This window comes from Arachis hypogaea, chromosome 18 (assembly GCF_003086295.3).
Source record: "Arachis hypogaea cultivar Tifrunner chromosome 18, arahy.Tifrunner.gnm2.J5K5, whole genome shotgun sequence".
NCBI lineage: Eukaryota > Viridiplantae > Streptophyta > Magnoliopsida > Fabales > Fabaceae > Arachis > Arachis hypogaea.
The window spans coordinates 76,204,602-76,225,057 of record NC_092053.1 but is presented as its reverse complement, the minus strand read 5'-3'; the positions used below and the strand labels follow the sequence as shown (position 1 = coordinate 76,225,057).

The 20,456-nt window shown below is 39.0% G+C and overlaps 1 non-coding gene across 1 annotated transcript; it reads right to left on the bottom strand.

Moving 5' to 3' along the window:
* Positions 1–18,784: 18,784 nt before the first annotated feature.
* On the bottom strand, positions 18,785–18,892 carry LOC112774829 (small nucleolar RNA R71). Its single transcript, XR_003189288.1, has one exon. It is a non-coding gene; the product is annotated as a small nucleolar RNA R71 (small nucleolar RNA).
* Between the last annotated feature and the right edge of the window lie 1,564 nt (positions 18,893–20,456).

The window sequence follows — 20,456 nt, the reverse complement described above, 5'->3', positions numbered from 1 at the left end:
TATTAATTTATAATTGGAAGTTGTTGGCTGACTCTCTAGTCACTAACTCTAATCCTTCCCTAGGAAGGGATTAGGACTTATGAATTAGAGTTGGTTTAGTTACTTGACTTTCCTTTATTAGGTAAGGGATAAATAACTAGAAGCAACAACCTCTTACTATTATCTTTGGGAAAATCAACAAGGATAGAAACTCTAATTAATCTTCTCCTAGTCAAGGCTTTTTATTTCAGATATATAAAACCTCTTGTTAATTTTTATTGCTTTAATTGATAGTCAATTATTTTTCCATTCTCCAACTCTAAAAATTCTCAGAAAATTCTTGATCAATAATTTACACTACTGTGTCAACTCCTTGGGAAACGACTTGGGAATTCTACTCCCAGTATTTTATCCTTAAATTGTGACATCTTCTAAATTGACAGTGGGAATTCGTCGGTTAAAACTGTACTCACAACACAACTTTTATTAATATTTCTTAACTGGCATTTTTTCGCCCGTCATTCCACAAGGGTTCAAGAGTAACTCACCTTACCCAACAGTTTTGGAAGCCAAAACCAGAAGCAATCAAGTGCTAGAGTCCAAGAGTAACTCACTTTACCCAACAGTTCAACTGCCGGTTCGCGATTTTTCACGGTTTTTCGCAGAAAACACATTTTCTAACTCAGAAAAACCTACTGAGTCCAAAAATCATATCCACATCCTCAAATTCTCACTCTAACTTTTCAGAACCTAACTTGGGCAATATTAATTACTTAATTAAACATGTAATTAAGCTCGGTTCTTACATTTTCCCACCAAATAAGAAATTTTGCCCCCAAAATTTAATGATTACCTGAGAATAGATCGGAGTAATCCTTTCGCCTCTCGGATTCTAACTCCCAAGTATGCTCCTCAACTCCTACTTGATCTCAAGCTACTTTAACCAATGAAACTTCCTTTTCGCATAACTTCTTCACACAAGTGTCATCAATTCTCACTGGCGTTACTTGGAAAGTCAAGTTCTCCCTCAACTCGACCGACTCAGGTTCCAGCACATGAGCCGCATCTGACGTGTACTTACAAAGTTGTGACACGTGGAATACGTTATGTAAGTTAGACAAATGAGGAGGCAAAGCTACTTGATACCCCACCGGCCCGAATCGCCTTAGAATCGCAAATGGTCCTATATACCTTGGTTTCAATTTCATGGTCTTAATCGCTCTTCCAATCACAGTTGTTGGTGTAACCCTTAGAAATACGTGCTCTCCCACTTCAAATTCCAACGCTTTCCTTCTATGGTCTGCATAACTCTTCTATCGACTCTGTGCTATTAGAATCCTCTCCCGAATCTTCTTAATCTTCTCAGTAGTCTCTGCTACCAAGTCAGGACCCAAAACACTTACTTCACCAAATTCATACCAACAAAGTAGAGATTGGCACTTCCATCCATACAAGGGCTCATACAGAGCCATCCCAATGCTCGCATGAAAGTTGTTATACGCAAACTCCACCAATGGCATGTAGCGATCCCAACTTCTGGGTTGATCCAAAACACATGCTCTCAGCATATCCTCTAACGTCTAAATAGTCCTTTCCTACTGTCCATCAGTTTGCAGATAATATGCGGTGCTAAGATATAGCCTCGTACCGAAAGCTTTTTGGAAAGCTCCCCAAAACCTTGATGTGCATCGGGGATGACGGTCTGACACTATGCTCGCTGGCACACCATGCAACCTTACTATCTCCTTGATATACAACCTTGCCAACTCCTCCATTGAACAACTTATTTGGATAGGCAGAAAATGAGCGGATTTGGTTAAGCGATCCACGATCACCCAAACCGCGTCAAATCCCGACCTAGTCCTCGGCAAACCGGTCACAAAATCCATCGCAATTCCTTCCCACTTCCACTGAGGAATCTCAAGGGGCTGTAGTATCCCTGACGGTTTCTAATGCTCTATCTTTACCTTCTGGCAAGTTAAACACTTGGACACCACTGTAGCTACATCACCTTTCATCCCAGGCCACCAGAACAGCTTCTTCAAGTCATAATACATCTTTGTGCTTCTGGGATGAATGGAAAACCCACTGTTATGAGCTTCCGAGAATAAGTCTTGCCTCAAACTCCCGACATTCGGTATGCAAATTCTCCCTTTATATCTCCACAACCCTTCATCATCCTTGGCAAATTCTCCAAGCCTTTCCTCACTAATTGGTTTGAATAACTGCTGAAGCTTTTGCTCATCATGCTGAGCACTTTGTATCTCTGATTTAAACGTGCTTGAGATCTGTAACTGGCTCAAACAAGCTCTTCTGGTAACCTCACCAACATCCAGCTTAAGATCCACAAACTTATCCACAAACTTTCAAACTCAATGCGTCTGCTACCACATTCGCCTTTCCAGGGTGATAACTCAGTTCAAAATCGTAGTCCTTAAGCAACTCCATCCATCTCCTCTGGCGCATATTAATCTCTTTTTGAACAAAGATGTACTTGAGACTCTTATGATCAGAAAAGATGCTAAACCTCACTCCATAGAAGTGGTGTCTCCAAATCTTTAAGGTAAACAGAAATGCCGCTAATTCCAAGTCATGAGTTGGATAATTTACCTCATGCGGTCTCAGCTGACGCGATGTGTAAGCCATCACATTTCGGTGTTGCATTAACACGCAACCCAAATGCTTCAAGGAAGCATCACAGTACACTTCGAGCGGTTCATGCAGTTTCGGCAAGATTAAAACAGGTGCTGAAGTTAACATCTGCTTCAAAATTTGAAAACTCTCTTCACACTCCGACGTCCACACAGACGGCACATCTTTCCTTGTTAATTTCGTCATCGGTAGCACAATCCGAGAAAACCCTTCAATAAATCTCCGGTAATATCCGGCTAAGCCTAAGAAACTTCTGACCTTCGTCATAGTTGTTGATCTTTCCCACTCCATCACCGCCTCCACTTTAGAAGGATCCACCGCTATCCCTTCTTTGCTTACCACGTGACCTAGAAACTTTACTTCCTTCTTCCAGAACTCGCACTTCGACAACTTAGCATATAATTTTCGCTCCTTTAAGATTCGCAACACAACCCTCAAGTGTTAACCCAAAGGAATTTGTCATCTATGAAATAAACTAAGATGTCATCTATGAAAACCACCACGAATTTGTCCAGAAAGGGACGAAAGACCCTGTTCATGTAATCCATGAAAATAGTAGGTGCATTTGTTAACCCAAAGGACATAACCGCAAACTCGTAGTGCCCACAGCGCGTCCTAAACGCAGTCTTAGGGATATCATCCTCCTTCACCCTTATCTGATGGTAACCGGATCTCAAATCGATCTTGGAAAACACTCCAGCTCCTTGCAATTGATCCATCAAGTCGTCGATCCTAGGCAACCGATACTTATTCTTCATAGTTGCTTTGTTCAGTTGCTGGTAATCCACACACAGTCGTATTCCTCCATTCTTCTTCTTCAGCAGTAAAACTGGTGCTCCCCACGGTGATACACTCGGTCGAATGAACCTCTTGTTCAGAAGCTCTTCCAACTGAGTCTTTAACTCTGCCAGCTCTATCGGAGCCATTCTATATGGCACAATTGATACTGGTCTGGCTCCCGGCACCAATTCAATTGCAAATTCAATCTCCCTTTGAGGTGAAAACTCAGGGATATCTTCCGGGAACACCTCTGGAAAATCTCTAACCACCAGTATCTGATCTAAGTTCTAGGCATTAGCAGTTAACAAGATATAACCCTGACACTCTTCCCCACTATAGTGCACCATTACAGAGTTTAGGTAGTAACCCTCAGCTATCATTGTTTCATTTTCTCCTTCCGGCATAAACCGAATTGACTGCTCAAAACAATCCAACAAAACTCGATTCTTTGACAACCAATCAAACCCCAAAATCATCTCCAACCCAACCATTGGCAAACAGATCAAATCATGCACAAAATCTCTACCCACAAGTTTGAATCCTACTTGCCTACACCCTGACCTAGTCATAACCGTCTGATGCAGAATATGTACATGCAGATCAAATGCTAGTGCTGACACTTTCAAGCCTAGTTCCTCAACTTTAGCAAATGAAATAAACGAATGCGAAGCTCCAGTATCATACAATGCAACTAAAGTTTTATCACCAATAAGACATATACCTCTCATCAAAGGATCCGCCTTAGAAGCATCCTTGGCGTTCACAGCAAAGACTCGACCTTGATGCTGACTTTGGCCCGCATTCTGGTTCCTCCCACGAGTGCAATCCCTCGTAATGTGGCCAGGCAACCCACACTTGAAGCAACCACCTAAACCAATCTTGCATGAGTCATAAGGATGAAAACACCCACAACGCACACAAGTCAAATCCGGAGAATTCTTACGCTGATTTCCTCTCCCCTTAGCATACTAAAACTAATTCTGATTGTTCTTTCTAAAGCCTCCTTGCCCTTGGGGCGAATATCCTCCTCTGTTAAAACTCTAACCCATCGGATGGAAATGCTTGCCACATCCCCGACTATAACTTCCTCCATGAGTGTCCTTGGATGCAGCCACTGTCTTGGCATACTCCTCAACCACCCTCGCCTTGTTCACCAAATCAGAAAAAGTACGAATTTCCATTGGAGCCACCGCAGTCATAATGTTGTCCTTCAACCTCCTCTGGTACTTGATGCACTTCCAGCTCTCGTAGGTCTCCGGGGCACCCTGACACACCCTTGAAAACCTACAAAGCTCCTCAAACTTGTTTGTGTAGTCCGCCACAGATAAAGAACTTTGCTTCAGCTGCATTAGTTCCATCTCTTTCGCTTCCCTTGCAGACTCAGGAAAATACTTCTTGTAGAAGGCTGTTTGGAAAACATCCCACGGAACATCGGCATTCTGAAGCTGTAGCAAGCAGCACTCGGCTTGCCACCAATGCTGGGGCTCTACCGCAAGCTGATAAGCGGCAAATTCAACATATTGATTATTCGGAATGTGCTACGCTTGTAAAGCACGCTCCATGGCCTGAAACTAGTTGTCCGCCTCTGTGGGATTGGTTGATCCTCAGAAAATTGGCAGATAAACCTTGAAAAAAGTTGCCAAGGTCATCGGAGCACCTCCCATATTGTCGCTGTTCCCTTCAGCATTATCATTAGCATTCCTTTCACCATTCTCATTTCTGTTCCCCACCGGTTGGCCTAACCTCTGCACAACTTGCAGAGTCGCAGCAGCATTAGCCTCCATGGTATTCGTCAGATTAGCCATTGCCGCCATGAATTCGGTGTGGTTGTTAGCCGGTTGCTCATTCTTACTTTCTTGTGAATGCGCTCGACTTCGTCCGTGAGTGGCCATTATGGTTCCTGTCTACACTAAATAATTGATATCAAGGTGATCAATCTTAATATCAAAAGCCAAGTACATCAATTATCCCAAACAGGCACTCACAAACAAGCATGCTATGAAATATCAAACAGATAACCTAATAGCATCAAAGGAAAAGACACGCAGAGTATGCAATGAAGCATAATCGGTCCATCCCTCAGGCTCACGAGGATGAACCGCTCTGATACCACTAAATGTAACACCCTAATTACCCTAAGCCTTACCTCGCGCCGTAACGCAAAGGTTAATCAGAGATTACAACAGTTCTAAGCTCATACGAATAATATATAGAAAGAATTATTATAATCTAGAAGCCCGATGAAGGATATAGCTCAAAAACAGGATTTAAAAGCACAAAACGTACTAACGAAGCTACTAACTTAAAGAACAAGAAATAGATACAGTATAACAAAATATTATAGTATAATATCATAAGAATCTAGCCACGACTTGCGGAGTTTAAGCCGGCTAGCCATAAACAGACCATACATGAAACTAGACAGTAAAAATAGCTTATACAAGTTTTGTTCTCTCAATACATGCCTCTAGGCTAAAACAAAATACAAAAGTGAGAGACGTATAGCAAAATAAATCAAAGGACTCCAAAAGGTATCTGAATCCTCCGCTTCTGTCACCATCCAAGCAACTCACCGAGGGGGGGTTGCGACCTGCATCTGAAAAACACAACAGAAATATGGTATGAAAACCGGAGGTTCTCAATATGGTAACAGTGACCAGTGATGTAGGATATAAGTCCCTGGGACGCCAGAGGCAATCCTAAGCTCCATATCCATCACAAGATCTCATCTTAAGGCATTCTAAAACCATAATACATACATATATATATATATATATATATATATATATATATATATATATATATATATATATCTTATCATAAATAAACAGGGTACTCTATCTTAGGGGATTTCTATTCTAACCAAACACTGCTGTCCCACAGCCTTCTCCAACCTATCCTCTATGCGATCCCATCACCACCGCCTTCCGAACTTCCTCAATCCCAGTAGAAAACACAAATAATTACAATGCAAGTAAAACACAAGTAGAAGCATATAAGGCAAGTAATTCAAGTAAGCAAATAGGCATGTTATTCAATTAGGCATACAATTACAAGTCGGCAAAGCAAACAAATAGATAGAAAATGCATATGATGAATGCCTGTCCTACTGGCTGTGATATCAAATTGTTGGTTCAACTGCCAACCCGACACATCTCCATGGAGATGTCACCCTTCGGAATCATTGTAACGACCTAATTTTCAGTATGTCTAGATCGTACCGGAAACTGAGTGCTACCAACTTATCTTCCTAATTATTATCTATTATTTATTATATGAGCCTGATTAACTGTTAAAAACATAGTTATTTTGCGAGGTACTTTTTTTTAAAAAACGTTTGGACTAATAAACAGAATCATTCACAATCAATTCGTAAATAATAACAGATACAACAGTTATAAACAACCACACATAAATACATCACAAGCAGTTGACAACATTCAATGATCCAGCCTTCATTAGAGTATAGACTTTTAGTTAGAACACCCCTAGATATAGCTAGGTAATAACTATATACATATATATACATACAACATCCCAGGCCCTAACCTGTTCAAGAAGTCCCTAAGCTGGCACCAAAGCTAGGCTAGACTCTATACTCACCTAGTCCCTCTAGACTACTAAAGCGAGAGAAAGTACGTTCTAAGTCTTCAAAACTCAAGTCAGGTGGAATGTCATCAAAAGGCAGAACATCATCTACTACTCCTCTGCACGATCAGACATTGCCATATGACATCTCTTTGGTACCCCCATCAAGTAGCCACATAACAAGAGTCTCATACACAGGATTTAGGTTAAAGTTCTCGTACAAACGGGGTGCAGACGTTGGCTAGTCTCACAGTATATACTTATAAATAGAGAATGAGATTCACCCTAGACTCAGAAGACTACATAGAGCGGGATCCTCTTTGCAAACGGTCGTCAGCAAACTACGAAAGGGTACTCATACTTCCATCTGAAGGGGGAAGGGAGAGAGAAGGGGTAAGAACTGGGGAGTTCTTAGTAGGGCCGGGGTTATTAGTTACGTTCATTAATTCTGTATTATTTAGCAGATAAATAGCAGAATACAGAGAAGCAGTAAATAGAAGATACAGATAAGTAGAGAAAATAGAGAAAATAGAGAGCAGAACACAAAGAAAAGAATACAAGAAAATAAAACACAAATACAAAGAATAGAATACAAACAAAGAAAGCATGCATTCATACAACAAACATAACAGAAGAAATGCACAACCAAGTATGATGCATGTCTAGCCCTAGTGCAGGTAATGAGCTCATTTGTCGGTTACTAACCCTTTCCTGACTTTACCCAGCAACCTCTGTCTGGATAAGGCTTTCCTGTTGGCAATACCCATTGCAAGCACCCTTTGTCTTGAAGGGTGGAATTTGCTAGCCTATATATGCCCAACGTACTCACTGTAAGCAACCTTTGTCTTAAGGAGTACAACACACTCACTCTAAGCAACATCTGTCTTACATGAGTATAGCACACTCACTGTAAGCAAACTTTGTCTTACATGAGCACACTGATCTCGATACCTTTGTAAGCAACCTCTGTCTTACAGCAAAGCATTATAGCAAGGTATCCCAGGAAAACATTCTCAGTGTCGTACCACCATCTATCTGACTGCCTCATTGCAATAGATGAAGACACAAAAATCTCTAGAGTTGCTTTAATGCAACGAATGACCTTTCAACCGGCCCTCTGCTTGTTCTCTAATCTCTTTATCATATTACGCTATTCTCTTTGAATCTTTACTCTGCTCTGATTACTCTTTTCACTTTTTTATTATTTTTTTACTCTACTATTGTTTCTCTATTTAACGTATGTATTTAAAGCTTATGTAAATTTCGGTATGAATAGTTAGCCTGTCCCAAGTATAGGTTCATTAAGTCTATACTGAAATAGTTTAACTTTTCATATTATACCTAACCCTACGCGCAACTCAAATAATAACTATGTTGCTCCTAGTTTGTTTACTAATCTCTGTTTGTTTTCTATCATTAAAACTTTACAGATGATGAGCGGATAATTTATACGCTTTTTGGCATCGTTTTTAGTATGTTTTCAGTATATTTTAATTAGTTTTTATTATATTTTTATTAATTTTTATTTAAAATTCACTTTTCTGGACTTTACTATGAGTTTGTGTGTTTATCTATAATTTCAGGTATTTTCTAGCTGAAATTGAGGGACCTGAGCAAAAATCTGTTTCAGAGGCTGAAAAAGGATTGCAGATGCTGTTGGATTCTGACCTCCCTGCACTCGAAATAGAATTTTTGGAGCTAAAGAAACCCAATTGGCACTCTCTCAATTGCGTTGGAAAGTAGACATCCTGGGCTTTCCTGCAATATATAATAGTCCATACTTTGCCCCAGATTTGATGGCCTAAACAGGCGTTCCAAGTTAGCTCAAGAATTCTTGCGTTTAACATCGGAACTGGCACAAAAGCTGGAGTTAAACGCCCAAACTGGCACAAAAGCTGGAGTTAAATGCCCAAACTGGCACAAAAGCTGGTGTTTAACTCCAAGAAAAGTCTCTACACATGGAAGCTTCAATGCTCAGCCCAAGCACACACCAAGTGGGCCCGGAAGAAGATTTCTGCATTAATTACTGATTTCTGTAAACCCTAGGCTACTAGTTCTCTATAAATAGGACCTTATACTATTGTATTTTGATATCTTTGGACGTTTAGTCCCTATACCTTGGAGGCTGGCTATTTGGCCATGCTTACACCATTATCACTTTTGTATTTTCAACGGTGGAGTTTCTACACACCATAGATTAAGGTGTGGAGCTCTGCTGTTCTTCATGAATTAATACAAAGTACTATTGTTTTTCTATTCAATTCAAGTCTATTTCTTCTCCAAGATATTCATTCGCACCGAAGAACATGATGAATGTGATGATTATGTGACACTCATCACCATTCTCACCTATGAAAGCGTGACTGACAACCACTTCCGTTCTACATGCAAACAAGCTTGAATTTGTATCTCTTGGGTTTCTAATCTAGGATTAGAACCTTCGTGGTATAGGCTAGTTATTGGCGGCCATTCCTGAAATCTGGAACGTCTAAACCTTGTCTGTGGTATTCTGAGTAGGATCTGGGAAGGGATGACTGTGACGAGCTTCAAACTCGCGATTGTTGGGCATGTGACAGACGCAAAAGGATCAATTGATCCTATTCCAACATGATTGAGAACCGACAGATGATTAGCCGTGCAGTGACAGCATGCGTAGAACATTTTTACTGAGAGGACAGAAAGTAGCCATTGACAACGGTGATGCCCAAATAAAGCTTGCCATGCAAAGGAGTATGGATGATTGGAAGAAGGCAATAGGAAAGCAGAGGTTCAGGAGGAACAAAGCATCTTCATACGCTTATCTGAAATTCCAACCAAAGAATTACATAAGTATCTCTATCTTTATTTTATGTTTTATTTATCTTTTAATTATCAATTCTCCATCACCATCTGAATCCGCCTGACTGAGATTTACAAGGTGACCATAGCTTGCTTCAAGCCAACAATCTCCGTGGGATCGACCCTTACTCACGTAAGGTATTACTTGGACGACCCAGTGCACTTGCTGGTTAGTTGTGCGGAATTGTGACAAAGTATGATTCACGTTTGAGAGCTCCAAGTCCTTTCGTGCCATTGTTGATGATCACAATTTCGTGCACCAAGTTTTTGGCGCCGTTGCCGGGGATCGTTCGAGTTTGGACAACTGACGGTTCATCTTGTTGCTTAGATTAGGTACTTTTCTTTTTATTTTTCAGAATTTTTAAGAATGACTTCTAGAGTTTCAAGGTGATGTTCTTATCATCACAAAAGCTGATTTATTCTCATCAATTTAGCTGTTGAATGTAATGTCCTGCTGAAGCTTGACTAGCCATGTCTAATCCTTTTTGGACTGAAGCTTTAGACTAAAATTGCATGATTCCTGGAATTCTTATTAAAAAGTTTTGAATCTCTTTATTCTCTTTTCTATATAATTTTCGAAAAATCACAAAAAATTTTTTTAAAATCATAAAAATAAAAAATATTTTATGTATCTTATTGTCAATTCTTAAGTTTGGTGTCTTACATGCATTGTTTATTTGATCTTAGTTGCATTTTTATTGTTTCTCATCATTAAAAATTCAAAAATATTTTCAAAATTATGTCTTTTCAAGCTAATAATACAGAGAATTGAAGATTCAGAACATTCAGCAGAGGAATCAAACAGAAAAAGCTGGGCATTCAAAACGCCCAGTGAAGAAGGAAAACTGGCGCTTAAACGCCAGCCAGGGTACCTGGCTGGGCGTTTAACGCCCAAAAAGTAGCATTTTGGGCGTTAAACGCCAGAATGGCATCCATTCTGGGCATTTAACGCCAGAAGGACACTAGAGGGGAGATTTTGTTTTCAATTCAAATCTTTTCCAAATTTTCATAATTTTTTAAAATCAAATCTTTTTCAAATCATATCTCTTCAATCATATCTTTTCAAAATCAATTTCTTTCCATTTTTTATTTTTATTATATTCGAAAATCCTTGCTATAATTAATGATTTACTTCAAAATTTTCAAGTTGTTACTTGCCTATTAAGAAAGGATCAAATTTTAAATTTTAGAATCATATCTTTTAATTTCTTGTTAGTCAAGTAATCAACTTTAATTTTAAAAAAAAAAACTTTCTTTTTTTTTATTTTCAATCATATCTTCTCAATCATATCTTTTCAATCACATCTTTTTCAAAATTAACTCTCAATCATATCTTTTTGATTTCTAATTTCAAAAATCTTTTTCAAAAATCACTTTATTTCTTTCCCAATCTTAATTTTCGAAAATCTCAATCTAATTTTCAAATTTCTTTTTATTATTTCAAAATCTTTTTAATTTATTTTCAAAAATTCTTTCCCTCTTCTAACATCCTTCTATTTAAGGGACTAACACTCCTCCTCAAGGTGCAATTCGAACTCTATCCCTCTTGATAAGTTCGAATTCTCCTCTCTCTACCTCCTCCTTCTATTCTTCTTTTCCTCTAACACCTCAAGGAATCTCTATACTGTGACATAGAGGATTCCCTACTTTCTTGTTCTCTTCTCTTTTATATGAGCAGGAGCAAAGATAAAGGCATACTTGTTCAAGCTGATCCTGAACCTGAAAGGTCCTTGAAAAGAAAGCTAAACGAAGCTAAGGCACAACTCTCTCTAGAGGGCCTAACAGAGCTCCTCAAGGAGGAAGAAGCCATGGCAGCCGAAAACAACAATGCCAACAATGCAATGAGGGTACTGGGTGACTTTACTGCACCTACCCCCGACTTCTATGGGAGAAGCATCTCAATCCCTGCCATTGGAGCAAACAACTTTGAGCGTAAGCCTCAATTAGTTTCTCTAATGCAATAGAATTGCAAGTTTCATGGACTTCTATTGGAAGGTCCTTATCAGTTCTTAGCTGAATTCTTGCTGTGACACTGTCAAGACCAATGGGGTTGACCCTGAAGTCTATAGACTTATGCTCTTCCCTTTTGCTATAAGAGACAGAGCTAGGACATGGTTGGACTCACAACCTAAAGAAAGCCTGAACTCTTGGGAAAAGCTAGTCAATGCCTTCTTGGCAAAGTTCTTTCCACCTCAAAAATTGAGTAAGCTTATAGTGGAAGTCCAAACCTTCAGAAGGTGCCCTTCTGACATGCTTTCAGAATGGAGTATCATAAGAATCTTCTATGATGGTCTGTCTAAACTGTCCAAGATGTCATTAGACAGCTCTGCTGGAGGATCTCTTTATCTGAAGAAGACGCCTGTAGAAGCTCAGGAACTCATTGAAATGGTTGCAAATAACCAATTCATGTAAACTTCTGAAAGGAATCCTGTGAATAATGGGACAAATCAGAAGAAAGGAGTTCTTGAGATTGATACTCTGAATGCCATACTGGCTCAGAATAAAATATTGACTCAGCAAGTCAATATGATTTCTCAGAGTCTGTCTGGAATGCAAGCAGCAACAGGCAGTACAAAGGAAGCTTCCTCTGAAGAAGAAGTTTATGATCCTGAGAACCTAGCAATAGAAGAGGTGAATTACATGGGAGAACCCTATGGAAACACCTACAATACTTCATGGAGAAATCATCCAAATCTCTCATGGAAGGATCAACAGAGACCTCAACAAGGTTTCAACAACAATAATGGTGGAAGAAACAGGTTTAGCAATAGCAAGCCTTTTCCATCATCTTCTCAGCAACAGACAGAGAACTCTAAGCAAAGCCACTCTGACTTAGCAACCATTGTCTCTGATCTAATCAAAACCACTCAAAGTTTCATGACTGAAACAAGGTCCTCCATTAGAAATTTGGAGGCACAAGTGGGTCAGCTGAGTAAGAAAATTACTGAACTCCCTCCTAGTACTCTCCCAAGCAATACAGAAGAAAATCCAAAGAGAGAGTGCAAGGCCATAAACACGTCTCACATGGCCGAACCTGGAGAGGAGGAAGAGGCAGTGATCTCCACTGAGAAAGACCTCAATGGACGTCCACTGGCCTCCATGGAGTTCCCTGATGAGGAACCATGGGAATCTGAGGCTCACACAGAGACCATAGAGATTCCATTGAATTTACTTCTGCCATTCATGAGCTATGATGAGTATTCTTCCTCTGAAGAGGATGAAGATGTTACTGAAGAGCAAGTTGCTAGGTACCTTGGAGCAATCATGAAGCTAAATGCCAGATTGTTTGGTAATGAGACTTGGGAGGATGAACCTCCATTGCTCATCAAAGAACTGGATGACTTGACTAGGCAGAAATTACCTCTGAAGAGACAAGACCCTGGAAAATTCTCAATCCCTTGTACCATAGGCACCATGACCTTTGAAAAGGCTCTGTGTGACCTGGGGTCAAGCATAAACCTTATGCCTCTCTCTGTAATGGAGAAGCTAGGGATCATTGAGGTACAAGCTGCTAGAATCTCACTAGAGATGGCAGACAATTCAAAGAAACAGGCTTATGGACTTGTAGAGAATGTCTTGGTAAAGGTTGAAGGCCACTACATCCCTGCTGACTTCATAATCCTAGAGACTGAGAAATGTATGGATGAATCCATCATCCTTGGCAGACCCTTCTGGTGTGCGAAATCGTGATCTTTACTTCCTTGGTAACGGCGCTAAAAACTTCATACGCACGTTCATATTCTTAATTTTGTTTCACAACTTCGTACAACTAACCAGCAAGTGCACTGGGTCGTCCAAGTAATAAACCTTACATGAGTAAGGGTCGATCCCACGGAGATTGTCGGCTTGAAGCAAGCTATGGTCACCTTGCAAATCTCAGTCAGGCGGATTCAACTGATTTTATGAATTGATAAGTAAAAGATAAATAAAATATAAAATAGGATAGTGGTACTTATGTAATTCATTGGTGAGAATTTCAGATAAGCGTATAGAGATGCTTTCGTTCCTCTGAACCTCTGCTTTCCTGCTGTCTTCATCCAATCAATCTTACTCCTTTCTATGGCAAGCTTTGTGTAGGGCATCACCGTTGTCAATGGCTACTTCCCATCCTCTCTGTGAAAATGGTCCGATGCGTTGTCACTGCATGGCTAATCATCTGGAAGTTCTCGATCATACTGGAATAGGATTCACCCTCCTTTTGCGTCTGTCACTACGCCCAGCACTCGCGAGTATGAAGTTCGTCACAACCATCCCTTCCCGGATCCTACTCGGAATACCACAGACAAGGTTTAGACTTTCCGGATCTCAAGAATGGCCGTCCATGGATTCTAACTTATACCACGAAGATTCTGATTAAGAAATCCAAGAGATACTCATTCAATCGAAGGTAGAACGAAAGTGGTTGTCAGGCACACGTTCATAGGGAATGATGATGAGTGTCACGATCATCACATTCATATTGAAGTGCGAATGAATATCTTAGAAGCGGAATAAGTTGAATTGAATAGAAAAACAGTAGTACTTTGTATTAATTCATGAGGAACAGCAGAGCTCCACACCTTAATCTATGGTGTGTAGAAACTCTACCGTTGAAAATACATAAGTGATGAAGGTTCAGGCATGGCCGAATGGCCAGCCCTCACAAAACTCTAAGATAGCATAAAACTCATCAAAGATCCTCTACAAAGATAGTAAAAAGTCCTATTTATACTAAACTGGTTACTAGGGTTTATAGAAATGAATAAATGATGTAGAAATCCACTTCCGGGGCCCACTTGGTGTGTGCTTGGGCTGAGCTTGAAGTTTACACATGAAGAGGTCTTTCTTGGAGTTGAACTCCAGTTTGTAACGTGTTTCTGGCGTTGAACTCCACTTTGCAACTTGTTTCTGGCGCTGAACACCAGACTGCAACATGGAACTGGAGTTCAACGCCAGTTTGCGTCGTCTAAACTTGGGCAAAGTATAGACTATTATATATTTCTGGAAAGCCCTGGATGTCTACTTTCCAACGCAATTGAAAGCGTGCCATTTGGAATTCTGTAGCTCTAGAAAATTTACATTTAGTGCAGGGAGGTCATAATCCAACAGCATCTGCAGTCCTTCTTCAACCTCTGAATCTGATTTTTGCTCAGGTCCCTCAATTTCAGCCAGAAAATACCTGAAATCACAGAAAAACACACAAACTCATAGTAAAGTCTAGAAATGTAAATTTTAATTAAAAACTAATAAAAATATACTAAAAACTAACTAAATCATACTGAAAACTATGTAAAAACAATGCCAAAAAGCGTATAAATTATCCGCTCATCACCTTCCTAGCCACAGCAAAAGCTGTAATTGATGTTGACAGAGGAGAATTGATCATTCAAGTTAATGAAGATTCCCTTGTGTTTAAAGCTCAAGGATGTCCCTCTGTAACCATGGAAAGGAAGCATGAAGAGCTTCTCTCAATACAGAGACAAATAGAGCCCCCACAGTCAAACTCTAAGTTTGGTGTTGGGAGGTTCCAACATTGCTCTAAACATCTGTGAGGCTCCATGAGACCCACTGTCAAGCTATTGACATTAAAGAAGCGCTTGTTTTGGAGGCAACCCAATCTTTAATTATCTATGTTAAATTTCTAATTTCTTTTGTTATTTTATGTTTTCTGTAGGTTGATGATCATGTGAACTCACAAAAAAAATTGAAAAAGCAAAAACTAAAGGAAAAACAGTATTAAAAATAGAACACCCTGGAGGAAAACTTACTGGTGTTTAAACGCCAGTAAGGGTAGCAGAATGGGCGTTAAACGCCAAGTCTGGCACCATTCTGGGCGTTTAACGCCAGAAATGGGCACCAGACTGGCTGGTGAACGAAATTGTGATTCACACTTTTCACAACTCCGCACAACTAACCAGCAAGTGCACTGGGTCGTCCAAGTAATAACTTACGTGAGTAAGGGTCGATCCCACGGAGATTGTTGGCTTGAAGCAATCTATGGTTATCTTGTAAATCTTAGTCAGGAAATCAACTATGATTATCAGTTTGAATTGCGAAAAATAAGAGAGCATTAAATAACTACTTGTTATGCAGTAATGGAGAATATGTTGGAGTTTTGGAGATGCTTTGTCTTCTGAATCTCTGATTTCCCCATGTCTTCTTCTTCACGCACGCAAGGTTCCTCCTATGGCAAGCTGTGTGTTGGTGGATCACCGTTGTCAATGGCTACCATCCGTCCTCTCAGTGAAAAGGGTCCAGGTGCGCTGTCACCGCATGGCTAATCATCTGTCGGTTCTCACTCCTGCTGGAATAGGATCCATTGATCCTTTTGCGTCTGTCACTACGCCCAACCTTTGTGAGTTTGAAGCTCGTCACAGACAAGGTTTAGACTTTCCGGATTCTCAAGAATGCTGCCAATGGATTCTAGCTTATACCACGAAGATTCTGATTAAGGAATCCAAGAGATATTTATTCAATCGAAGGTAGAACGGGAGTGGTTGTCAGGCACGCGTTCATAGATTGAGAATGGTGATGAGTGTCACAGATTATCACATTCATCATATTGAAGTGCGAATGAACATCTTAGATAGAAACAAGTGTGTTTGAATGGAAAACAGAAATAATTGCATTAATTCATCGAGACAAAGCAGAGCTCCTCACCCCCCAACAATGGAGTTTAGAGACTCATGCCGTCAAAGAGTACAAAGTTCAGATCTAAAATGTCATGAGGGCAAAATAAATCTCTAAAAGTTGTTTAAATACTAAATTAGTAACCTAGGTTTACAGAAAATGAATAAACTAAGATAATTGGTGCAGGAATCCACTTCTGGGGCCCACTTGTTGTGTGCTGGGGCTGAGACTTAAGCTTCTCACGTGCCTAGGCTGTTTCTGGAGTTGAACGCCAGGTTGTAACCTGTTTCTGGTGTTCAACTCCAATTTATACAGATGCTGCATTCTGGAGTCAATTTCTTAAATAGTATTTTTCCTTTTTCGTTTTTCCCAACTAAATTTTTGAAAAATACAAAAAAAAAAATTAATAAAATCATAAAACCAAAAATATTTTGTGTTTCTTGTTTGAGTCTAGAGTCAACTTTTAAGTTTAGTGTCAATTGCATCTTTTTAATTTTCTAAAAATTATTTTCGAAAATTTCATGCATTGCATTCTTCATGATCTTCAAGTTGTTCTTGGCCAGTCTTCTTGTTTGATCTTCATATTTTCTTGTTTTGTGTCTTTTCTTGTTTTTCATATGCATTTTCAATTTGTTAATGTCTAAAGAATAAAAATTTTTAAGTTTGTTGTCTTGCATGTTTTCTTTTCTTGAAAATTTTTCAAAAATAAGTTCTTGGTGTTCATCTTGACATTCATAGTGTTTTTGCATGCATTTTTGGTTTTGATCTTAATTCTTCATGTTTTGTTTCATTCTTATTGTTTAATGAAAAAAAAAGAGAGAAAAACATCAAAAAGATATCTTTTCTTTTTTTCTCTTTCTTCATTGAAAAATTCAAAAAAAAAATATCTTTCCCTTTTTCACTCATAAAATTCGAAAATTTGAGTTGACTTTTTTCAAAAATTTTAAAATTTAGTTATTTCTAATGAGTCAAATCAAATTTTCAATTTAAAAATCTTATCTTTTTTAAATCTTTTTCAAAAATCAAATCTTTTTCATTTTTCTTATTTATTTTCAAAAATTATAAAAATATTTTTCAAAAATCTTTTTCTTAATTCTATCTCATAATTTTTGAAAATATTACTAACAATTAATGTGATTGATTCAAAAATATTAAGTTTGTTACTTGCCTAGAAAGAAAAGTTCAATCTTTAAACTCTAGAATCATATCTTTTTAGTTTCTTGTTAGTCAAGTAATCAACTTTAATTTTCAAAATCAAATCTTTTTAAATTTCTTTTTCAAATCTTTTTCAATCAATCTTATCATCTTTTTAAATTTCAATCACATCTTTTTCAAAATCAATTTCAAAATCTTTTCTAACTTCTTATCTTTTTCAAATTGATTTTCAAATCTTTTTCAATCAATCCTGTCTTTTTGTTTCAATCATATCTTTTTCAAAACCACCTAACTAACTCTTTCTCTAATTTTCGAAAATACTTCCCTTTTTTTCAAATTTCCTTTTTTTAATTAACTAATTATTTTAATTTTAATTTAATTTGATTTCAATTTCAATTTTCAACTTTAATTTTTAATTTTATTTTAATTAATTTTCGAAATTCCCTCTCTTTAATCTCCCTCTATTTTTTTTATTCATCTACTAACACCTCTTTTCATCTCATATCTCTGCTCCTATCCTCACCCTTGTGTTTGGATTATCCATTCTTCTTCACTCTTATTCCCTTTCTTCTTCTACTAACAACAAGGAACCTCTTTACTGTAACATAGAGGATTCCTCTTCTTTTCTTGTTCTTTTCTCTTTCATATGAGCAGGAACAAGGAAAAGGGCATTCTTGTTGAAGCTAATCCATAACCTAAAAGGTCTCTAAAGAGAAAACTAAGAGAAGCTAATATACAACAATCCAGAGACAACCTTACTGAAATTTTCGAACAAGAAAAGGAGATGGCAGACGCACCTAACAACAATAATGCAAGGAGGATGCTTGGTGACTTCACTGCACCTAATTCCAATTTACATGGAAGAAGCATCTCAATTCCTGCCATTGGAGCAAACAACTTTGAGCTTAAACCTCAATTAGTTTCTCTGATGCAACAAAACTGCAAGTTTCATGGACTTCCATCTGAAGATCCTTTTCAGTTCTTAAATGAATTCTTGCAGATCTGTGATACTGTTAAAACCAATGGGGTTGATTCCGAGGTCTACAGGCTTATGCTTTTCCCGTTTGCTGTAAGAGGCAGAGCTAGAGTATGGTTGGATTCTCAACCTAAAGATAGCCTGAACTCTTGGGATAAGCTGGTCACGGCTTTCTTAGCCAAGTTCTTTCCTCCTCAAAAGCTTAGTAAGCTTAGAGTGGATGTTAAAACCTTCAGACAAAAGGAAGGTGAATCCCTCTATGAAGCTTGGGAGAGATACAAGGAACTGACCAAAAGGTGTCCTTCTGACATGCTTTCAAAATGGACCATTCTGGATATATTCTATGATGGTCTGTCTGAACTATCCAAGATGTCATTGGACCATTCTGCAGGTGAATCCATTCACTTAAAGAAAATGCCTACAGAAGCTCAGGAACTCATTGACATGGTTGCAAATAACCAGTTCATGTACACTTCTGAGAGGAATCCTGTGAATAATGGGACGCCTATGAGGAAGGGAGTTCTTGAAATTGATACTCTAAATGCCATATTGGCTCAGAACAAAATATTGACTCAGCAAGTCAATATGATTTCTCAGAGTTTGAATGGATTGAAGGAATCATCCAACAGTACTAAAGAGGCATCTTCTGAAGAAGAAGCTTATGATCCTGAGAACCCTGCAATAGCAGAGGTGAATTACATGGGTGAACCCTATGGAAACACCTATAATCCCTCATGGAGAAATCATCCAAATTTCTCATGGAAGGATCAACAAAAGCCTCAACAAGGCTTTAACAATGGTGGAAGAAACAGGTTTAGCAATAGCAAGCCTTTTCCATCATCCACTCAGCAAAAGACAGAGAGTTCTGAGCAGACCCCATCTAGCTTGGCAAACATAGTCTCTGATCTATCTAAGGACACTGTGAGTTTCATGAATGAAACAACGTCCTCCATTAGAAATTTGGAAGCACAAGTGGGCCAGCTGAGTAAAGGAATCACTGAAACCCCTCCTAGTATTCTCCCAAGCAATACAGAAGAAAATACAAAAGGAGAGTGCAAGGCCATTGAAATGATCATCATGGCCGAACCTACAAGGGAGGGAGAGGACGTGAATCCCAGTGAGGAAGACCTCCTGGGACGTCCAGTGATCAATAAGGAGTTTCCCTCTGAGGAACCAAAGGAATCTGAGGCTCATCTAGAGACCATAGAGATTCCATTGAACCTCCTTATGCCATTCATGAGCTCTGATGACTATTCCTCTTCTGAAGAGAATGAGGATGTTACTGAAGAGCAAGTTGCCAAGTACCATGGTGCAATCATGAAGCTGAATGCCAAATTATTTGGTAATGAGACTTGAGAAGATGAACCTCCCTTGCTCACCAATGAACTGAGTGATCTGGATCAACTGAGATTGCCTCAGAAGAAACAGGATCCTGGAAAGTTCTTAATACCTTGTACCATAGGCTCCATGACCTTTGAGAAGGCTCTATGTGGCCTTGGGTCAGGGATAAACCTCATGCCCCTCTCCGTAATGGAGAAACTGGGAATCTTTGAGGTGCAAGCTGCCAGAATCTCATTAGAGATGGCAGACAACTCAAGAAAACAGGCTTATGGACTAGTAGAGGGCGTGTTAGTAAAGGTTGAAGGCCTTTACATCCCTACTGATTTCATAATCCTCGACACTGAGAAGGATGAGGATGAATCCATCATCCTTGGAAGACCCTTCCTAGCCACAGTAAGAGCTATGATTGATGTAGACAGAGGAGAATTGATCCTTCAACTAAATGAGGTTAACCTTGTGTTTAAAACTCAAGGATCTCCTTCTGTAACCATGGAGAGGAAGCATGAAAATCTTCTCTCACTACAGAGTCAACCAAAGC